The 9,587-nt window shown below is 45.8% G+C and overlaps 1 pseudogene; it reads left to right on the top strand.

The window, feature by feature from the left end:
- Positions 1-2,814: 2,814 nt before the first annotated feature.
- LOC138262542 (5.8S ribosomal RNA) lies at positions 2,815-2,968 on the top strand (annotated as a pseudogene).
- Positions 2,969-9,587: the final 6,619 nt, after the last annotated feature.

Here is a 9,587-nt window from a genome sequence, read left to right as displayed (position 1 = left end):
AAGATCCAGAGTGAAGAATCCACAAACGAGAGGTGGTCTGCAAGCTGCTCCACCAACAAAGTATCAGGATGTGCCAAGGCTTCATAGGAGGACTTCACGCCATCACAGATGCCGTCAGTCTTCAAGGGATTGGCCTTCATGAAACCAGGATATCTCAAGAAGTATATTTGCAGCAGACTCCACCAACACTCCTGATGCACCTATTTCAAACAAAACGAACTGTACCCACCAATAGCCTCACCACAAGTGCCGCAGGACTGACCCACAGTGCACGAGTGGGCATTGACCAACTCATCTGACAGTCACCGAGTCCAGACTTCATCCACACAGTGTTCGTGCCCAGCTGTACCTGGTTAAATTGTGGACTCGTGTGGAGGTGTCCGGGTGCTCCCAGCTCCACCTGTCCACTGCAATACAGTAGCCTGCCTTTTCGAGGCCAAAAGACTGATGGTGGTGTTTAGTTATTGTGTGTTCTTATACATGTTTTGTCCCTCAATAAAGTTTGGGAGGAATGTAGTGTCCTGCTAGACATGTCCACCAGCCACTCGGCTGAAGGGTGGCTTTACACACACACACACACACACACCCCACACCCATTCAACACAGGTGTCCCCAGTCAGGTGACCCTGCCAATAAAAAGATCCAGGCGCACGTGTCCGTGGCCAATTACCAGAACCCTAACCATATGTCTGTGTCACATCATTTAGTAGCATGAGGGCCTAGGGCTCCCAACACTACATTATCCACTCCTGACTCGGGGAGGTAGTAACAAAAAACAACAAAACAAGACTCTTTTGAGGCCATGTAATTGGAAGGAGTACCTTTTAAATCCTTTAATGAGGATCCATTGGCGGGCAAATCTGGTGCCAGCAGCTGCAGTAATTCTAGCTTTAATAGCCTATATTAAATTTGCTGCAGTTAAAAAGCTCATAGCTGGATCTTGGGATTGAGCTGGTGGTCTGCCGTGAGGTGAGCTACCGCCTGACCCAGCCCCTGCCTCTCGGTGTCCCCTTCATGCTCTTGACGGAGTGTCCTGGGGGTCTGAAGCATTTACTTTGGAAAAAATGAAAGTGTTCAAAGCAGGCTGGTTGCCTTAATACTTCAGCTAGGAATAATGGAATAGGACTGAGGTTCTATTTTGTTGGTTTTTCAAACTGGGGCCATGATTAAGAGGGATGGCATGGGGCATTCGTATTGTGCAGCTAGAGGTGAAATTCTTGAACCGGCATAAGATGAACCATGCAAAAGCATTTGCCAAGAAAGTTTTCACTAATCAAGAACAAAAGTCGGAGTTTTGAAGACAATCAGATACTGTTGTAGTTCTGATCATAAACGATGCCGACTAGTGATCTGGCAGTGTTATTCCCATGACCCGCTGAGCAGCTTACGGGAATCCAAAGTTTATGGGTTGTGGGGTGGAGTATGGTTGAAACTTAAAGGAATTGACGGAAGGGCACCACCAGGAGTGGAGCTTGCGGCTTAATGTGACTCAACACGGGAAACCTCACCCAGCCCGGACATGGAAAGGACTGACAGATGGATATCTCTTTCTCGATTCTGTGGGTGGTGGTGCAAGGCCATTCTTTGTTGGTGGAGCGATCTGTCTGGTTAATTCTGATAATGAATGAGACTCTGCCATGCTAACTAGTTATGTGACCCCCCCAGTGGTCGGTGTCTAACTTCTTAGAGGGACAAGTGGCATTCAGCCACACAAGATTGAGCAATAACAGGTCTGTGGGAACCCTTCAATCTTGGGGGCTGCACATGCGCTACCCTGAATGGCTCAGTGTGTGTCTACCATGTGCTGACAGGTGCGGGTAACCCACTGAACCCAGTTCATGAAAGGGATTTCAAATATTTCCAATGAACGAGGAATTCCCAGTAAGTGCGGGTCATAAGCCTGCGTTGATTAAGTCCCTGCCCTTTGTACAAACCGCCCGTTGCTACTACCGATTGGAGGGTTTAGTGAGGTCCTAAGATTGGCCCTACCAGGGTTTGCAACACCCCTGGCAGAGCTCTGAGAAAATGATCAAACTTGACTATCTAGAGTAAGTAAAAGTTGTAACAAGGTTTCTGTAGGTGAACCTGCAGATGGATCATTAACGGCGCACCGGCCTGAGTGATTGCTGGCACCAGCCCGGAGCCTCGGCTGCCTTCAAGTTTAGAACACCCATAGGCACATGGCCTGGCCCTCCCCTTTTGCTCTCTGGCTGGAGGAGTGGTCCGCGGCTGCTGGGGCTCTTCGGAGAGGACTGAGTATGTGATGGGCTCTTCCACCCAGAAGGACCTTACCCTCTTATGTGGGTGGGACTGGGGAGTTGGGGAGGGGCATGTCCCCCCACCTCCAGATCCGGCCCCTCCGGGAGTGGCAAGATTGAAAGCCCCTCCTCAGACAGACCACACACTCACCCAGCATGACATGAGAGGGAAACCAAATCGAGGTTCCTCCCTGGGCTGGGACCATTACCATAAAGGCCTATGCCCAACTCCCGACCTGTCTAGGGTTTGAGTGACTGAGGAGTGGCCCTTCTTGGTTTGAAGACTTATGTGGTCTCTCCTGGTCCTCTGGGAGGGACCAGTGGTAGTGGTTCTGTCTGGACCCTGAGCTGTCCAGGGAGCCTACCCCTTGCCCGCGGGTAAGCTCGCAGGCCGAGCACCTGGAGATGTTCTTTGAATTGTGGAAGATGACTCTCAGAGGAGAAGCCAGATGGGGTGCCAGGCCGTCTTGCCATGCAGTCGGCGGATGGGCGGTGCCATTTTCCTCCTGCCTCTTCTGTACCCACAGGTCGGTGAACATTGAGAAAAGATGCCTGTGATTCTTGGCGGTGGATCACTCAGCTTACCTGTCCATAAAGAACGCAGCTAGCTGTGAGAATTAGTGTGAATTGCAGGACACATTGATCATTGACACATCGAACGCACCTTGCGGCCCAGTGTTCCTTCTGGGGCTATGCCTGTCTGAGGATTGCTTGATTGTCAATCACCCTGGGGCTTTCATGTGGTGTGGCTGAGGCTGTTGCAGGGTAGCTCTGCTCACTTTGTCCCCCCCTCCAAGGTCAGACCCACCTGATTGCCTGCAGCAGGATCCTATCCCCAGTCCTGTCACTAAGGTACCTCTCCGTCACCCTGCCTTGGCGGAGTTCGGGTGGGGGACAGATCTGCCCTGGGCACGTCCCGGGGCACCTGGCTGAGTGCTGTGTGTGGCTGTCTGTTGTGTCCCACAGCTGCCGGTGCATACCGCCTTTGGTGCCCACCTCTGTTGCTGGTTCACTGGGGAGAGAGACAACTGCTGGTCTCAGGCTTCAATCCAGGAAAAAGGGTGTGCTGCCCTGGCCCCTCTGTCCCCTGCAGTCCAGGGGTCAGTGGTCCTGGCTTCCCCCCACTGCTACGGCATCTGACTACGACCTCATACCAGGCATGGCAACCTGCTGAATTTAAGCAGATGTGGACGGAGGTGGGGCGCTTCCATTGCTGTTAGTGCACTGCATGTTCGTTAGGCACCCAGTGCTAAATCATTTGCAGGCAACCTGATTCTGGGCCAGGGCTTCTTAAGTGGCAAAGCAGCTACCTTCCTGCCATCTATTGAAACTCATCCTCTGAGCCAAGCTTTTGTCTCTGTCTGTGGGTGCCGTGTCCCCCCACCACAACACTTGGGGGGGGGGGTCCCTCTGCCAAAAGGAATTTGAGTTTCTTACTCCTGATTTCACTCGATTACATGTGATTTATGGGCTTCCTAAAATCCGTAAGGATCTTTTAGATCCTCCCTTATGCCCTATTGTTTCCACTATAGGATCTGCTATTCAACCATTGTCACAATATCTAGAAACTTTCCTTAAACCTTTGGTAATTGATCTTCCCTCTTATGTTAAAGACACAGGTCATCTCATCTCCAAAATAGAAGGTATACAATTCAATCCAGATAATGAGATTTTGGTGAATATGGATTTGGAAGCATTATATATGAACATTCTACAACAACAAGCTTTGGAATGTATTAGACAAATTCTGATGGACTCTGATTCGAGCCCCTTAAATTAATTTATCAGTGATTGTTTGAAGATAGCTCTGTATAATAACTATTTTGAATTTAATGGGACTATTTTTCAACAGATCAAAGGAGTAAGCATAGGAGCGGCTTGCGCTCCAAGTGTAGCCAAAGGATCTTGGATCCTTTGAACAAAAGTTTATCTAGAATGAGATTGCTCCTTCCTACATAGAGGGTATCCACCTAAACTGAAAAAAGGATTCTCTGGAAAGAGCTAAATACTATAATCGTCAATCAATGTTTCAAAAAAGTGACAGGAAAGTTGATTAGAGGTTGGTGTGTGCCATTCGTCACTCGAACCTCAATGATAAAATCAGACGAATTATAAATTTTCAATGGCACATTCTAAACATCAGGTCAGTTTCAGAAACACTGAGCAAACCTCTTTTTGCCTTCAAGAAGAATCGCAATCTAAGAAACATTTTAGTAAAGTCAGTTATTAATTCCAGTAGATAACCTGTACAAAAATCTATCACAGGATTAGAACCGATCAGAGGCAACCACAAATGTGGAAACTGTCAAGCATGCATGGGGGCTATAGTTTCAGACAAAATTGTATGTAACAACAAAACAACTGATCTGATAACTATATCGAACTGTAGATCAAAGAAAGTAATTTATCCGATCCTATGTCCATGCAACTTAGGGTATGTTGGTGAGACATCTAGGGAGTTCAGAACCAAATACTATGAGCACAGATCGGCTTTGAAGACCCATAAGCAGATTGCTCCATTAGTTACACATTGGTCCAAACATGAACACAAAGAGGATGAAATTAGATGGGTGATTTTGGAGAAGATCGTCTCTAAAAGTGGCCATAATCTGGATGGGATTAGGAAAAAATGTGGTCTTTTGGATTTTTTATTTAGACACATATGAAAATGGATTGCACAATGATTTCATAATCCTTGATTGGCATAATACCTTATAGGACAGTTTATGTAAAGCACCAAGTCTAGAGATCTAGGGCAGGACGCATGGGTCGATTTAGTGAAGATTTGAGTCCATCCATATTTTAATGAGATTAACTTTTTATGTAGTGAGCCCTTTTTGTAGAGCCTAGGAAGGACTCGATTTTCCTTCTAGTTGCATTTTGTATGATTTTGTACCAGTTTTAAGCTCTTTCAAGATGGCCGCCGTGATTTAGAAATTTGTGAAGCTATTCTTATCAGTAGTCCTTTATCTATGCTCTGCATATATTGTGGCTTTTCTGAGTAAAAACAAGGATTGAGTCAGCAGTTATGGAAGCTCAGTGTATTCCAGATCACCTAAGCTGATAGACGGCATGAATGTTCTCATCTACCTGCCGCGAAGTAAGTGTAAACCGAACTATTTATAAAGACGAGTATTTGTTTGCAAAATTAAGAATGTTTTTGTTTTTTTAGTGCTTTTCAGTCTAAAACGCAAACTTCTTCACTCAGTTAGTCATCTATAAAGAGGTGGATACTGCGTAAATTATGCTGCTCCTAGGCCAGAAGGAGAATGATCTTTTTAGAACTACGACGCCTTCAAGATTATTTCAAAAATACAGGTTCAGGATACGCTTATACATAGTGTTAGGCGAAAGGTGCTAATTGCATGGAGATCTTTGCATTGGTTTCGCTCGTGTGTTATGACACAGTATCGGCATGAAACAACACGCCTATTACGATCGCAAGCTTTGGCTTAATTTCACGCTAAATGTTTGTTCTTTATTTTTGATCAGCTGGAGTCAGATAACAACACTTAGGATGTAGTACTAGATAGATACCCTCAAATTTACCTAAGAATTGACTCTGTGCTTTCAATAGATACACATATTGTGACTGAGAGAGTGTAGTTTAAATATTACATATACTAGAAGTGATGCTTATATCAATGCTTAACAAAGCTGCATAGAAAACAACAATAAATAGTGATTTGCTTAACGTGCATTTGAATTATAACGTACAGCTATTATTGTGTACACAAACTAATGACAATTATGAGAAATTATTGTTTACATTATGATTAGTTAACCCCTTAGCTGCTGGGCCTTTTCCCCCCCAGTGCTGAGCCCTTTTTTGGCTATTTGGGGTAGTTCGCGCTTAGGGCTTCATAACTTTTTGTCCACATAAGCTAACCACGCCAAATTTGCGTCCTTATTTTCCAACATCCTAGGGATTCTAATGGTACCCAGAGTTGGTGGTTTCCCCTGGAGGAGAACAAGAAAATAGCCAAAATACAGTGAAAATTTAGTTTTTTCCAAAAAAATGGGAAAAAAGGGCTGCCGAAGAAGGCTTGTGGTTTTTTCCCTGAAAATGCCATCAACAAAGGGTTTCTGGTGCTGAAATCACTATCTTCCCACCTTTCAGGAACGGGCAGACTTGAATCAGAAAACCAAATTTTTCAACACAAATTTGGCATTTTACTGGGACATACCCCATTTCTACTATATTTGGAGCTTTCAGCCTCCTTCCAGTTAGTGACAGGAATGGGTGTGAAACCAATGCTGGATCCCGGAATGCTAAACATTTCTGAAAACTAGACAAAATTCTGAATTCAGCAAGGGGTCATTTGTGTAGATCCTACAAGGTTTTCCTACAGAAAATAACAGCTGAAATAAAAAAATATTGAAATTGAGCTGAAAACAACAGCCATTTTTCTTTATGTTTTACTCTGTAACTTTTTCCTGCGATGTCAGATTTCTGAAAGCAATATACAGTTTTGTCTGCTGGACTCTTCTGGTTGCGGGGATATAAAGGGCTTGTAGGTTCATCAAGAACCCTAGGAACCCAGAGCCAATAAATGAGCTGCACCCTGCAGTTGGTTTTCATTCTATACTGGGTATACAGCAATTCATTTGCTGAAATATGAAGAGTGAAAAAGAGGTATCAAGAAAACCTTTGCATTTCCAAAATGGGATCAAGATAAGGTTTTGAGGAGCAGTGGTTATTTGCACATCGCTGAATTCCGAGGTGCCCATACTAGCATGTGAATTGCAGGGCATTTCTCAAATAGACGTCTTTTTTACACACTCTCTTATATTTGGAAGGAAAAAATGTAGAGAAAGATAAGGGGCAATAACACTTGCTATTCTGTGTTCCCCCAAGTCTCCCGATAAAAATGATACCTCACTTGTGTGGGTAGGCCTAGCGCCCGCGACAGGAAACGCCCCAAAGCGCAACGTGGACACATCCAAATTTTGGGAAGAAAACAGAGGTGTTTTTTGAGAAGTGCCTACCTGTAGATTTTGGCCTCTAGCTCAGCCGGCACCTAGGGAATCCTACCAAACCTGTGCATTTCTGAAAACTAGAGACCTAGGGGGATCCAAGGAGGGGTGACTCGCGGGGCTCGGACCAAGTTCTGTTACCCAGAATCCTTTGCAAACCTCAAAAAGTGGCTAAAAAACCAAGTTTTCCTCACATTTCGGTGACAGAAAGTTCTGGAATCTGAGAGGAGCCACAAATTTTCTTCCACCCGGCGCTCCCCAAAGTCTCCCGATAAAAATGATACCTCACTTGTGTGGGTAGGCCTAGCGCCCGCGACAGGAAACGCCCCAAAGCGCAACGTGGACACATCCAAATTTTTGGAAGAAAACAGAGGTGTTTTTTGAGAAGTGCCTACCTGTAGATTTTGGCCTCTAGCTCAGCCGGCACCTAGGGAAACCTACCAAACCTGTGCATTTCTGAAAACTAGAGACCTAGGGCAATCCAAGGAGGGGTGACTCACGGGGCTCGGACCAGGCTCTGTTACCCAGAATCCTTTGCAAACCTCAAAAAGTGGCTAAAAAAACAAGTTTTCCTCACATTTCGGTGACAGAAAGTTCTGGAATCTGAGAGGAGCCACAAATTTCCTTCCACCCGGCGTTCCCCCAAGTCTCCCGATACAAATGATACCTCACTTGTGTGGGTAGGCCTAGCGCCCGCGACAGGAAATGCCCCAAAACAGAACGTGGACACATCACATTTTTTCATAGAAAACAGTGCCTACCTGTGGATTTTGGCCTCTAGCTCAGCCGGCACCTGGGGAAACCTAGCAAACCAGCACATTTTTGAAAACTAGAAACCCAGGGGAATCCAAGATGAGGTGACTTGTGGGGCTCGGACCAGGTTCTGTTACCCAGAATCCTTTGCAAACCTCAAAATGTGGCTAAAATACCACGTTTTCCTCACATTTCGGTGACAGAAAGTTCTGGAATCTGAGAGGAGCCACAAATTTCCTTCCACCCAGCGTTCCCCCAAGTCTCCCGATAAATATGATACCTCACTTGTGTGGTTAGGCCTGGTGCCTGCGACAGGAATAGATCACACAACGGTCAATGTTGGTCCTTACGTGAGGCAGCTGTTGACCCTGGGGTGATCCATTCCTGACACAGGCACTAGGTGTAGGCACTCAAGTGGGGTAGTGTTTTTATCAGGACAGGTGAGGAGTCACTGGGTGGTAGGAATGTTGTGGATCCCAGCATATTCCTGTAGTTTGTGTGACAGAAATGCGAGAAAAATAGAGTTTTTTTTCAACATTTCAGCTTTGCAGGGTATTCTGGGTAAGAAAACTTTGGGGAATCCACACAAGTCACACCTCTGTGGACTCCCCCGAATGTCTAGTTTCCAGAAATGTTTGGGTTTAGTGTGTTTCTCTATATGGCCGCCGAATCCAGGACCAAAAACACAGGTGCCTGCCTTACAAAACCAGTTTGTTTTGCCATAGACAATTTTGATGTCTCCACAATATGATTTGGGTGGTGGAATTTGGGGCTGAACTAAATTGGTGAGCTCCCAAGAGAGCACTCTCTCTCTGCTTGCCGCCGCATTCACCTGCTCTCTGGGTTGGCCTAACCCACTATTACCCAGTTGCACGAACAGCTTGCGAAGGGACAGCAGGACTGTCCTCATCACCTCCCTCATAATGTACTGGAAGATGAGTTTTCGAATGGGACTCCTCTGACTGAAAAATCACTCCCAGAGTCTGCGCCATTGTCCTATCCCTCAGATGCTGTCTCAGTATCTGATGTCTCAGTCTTTGATCCTATGTCAGAGCGGTCCTCTATAACCCGAGTGCAGGCAGCAGTCATCCATCAAGATGCCATCTCTGCTATTGGCTAAACTGTTGCTCTAAAAAACTAGCCTACGTAGACAGTCACAAAATCGATGGTGTGTGTGAGATACGTGCAACAGTAGAGGCCACCTTACCTGCGCTTCTTCCCTCAATCAGCACGTACTTTCAAGACACTCAAAAAACACCTTGTCACATACCATTCGTCACAGTCTTTAGCACCTCCTGCGCCCAGTCCAACAATCATTATTGGTGCTCCCACTCCCTCCTCCTCGGATTCCCTCATTACCACCCAGCAAAAGTGCCCTTCATCTCTCCATAGACTTTACTAATGTACTCAGCTATTTACATAAAATACAGATGTGCTCTTTGCAGTAGGCATATAAACCTTCTGCGCTTCTTTATGGCACTAAAACTGCCACTGGACAAGTAGGACCCTTTTCCCCCCAGGGAAACCACACACATATTGACAAAAGTGATGTATATATGACAGCCAACCACCTGAAACTCAACTCAAGCAAAACCGAAA

The sequence above is a fragment of the Pleurodeles waltl genome, chromosome 10 (assembly GCF_031143425.1).
Source record: "Pleurodeles waltl isolate 20211129_DDA chromosome 10, aPleWal1.hap1.20221129, whole genome shotgun sequence".
NCBI lineage: Eukaryota > Metazoa > Chordata > Amphibia > Caudata > Salamandridae > Pleurodeles > Pleurodeles waltl.
The sequence above is the reverse complement of the archived record's forward strand: the minus strand, read 5'-3'. Positions and strand labels throughout refer to the sequence as shown.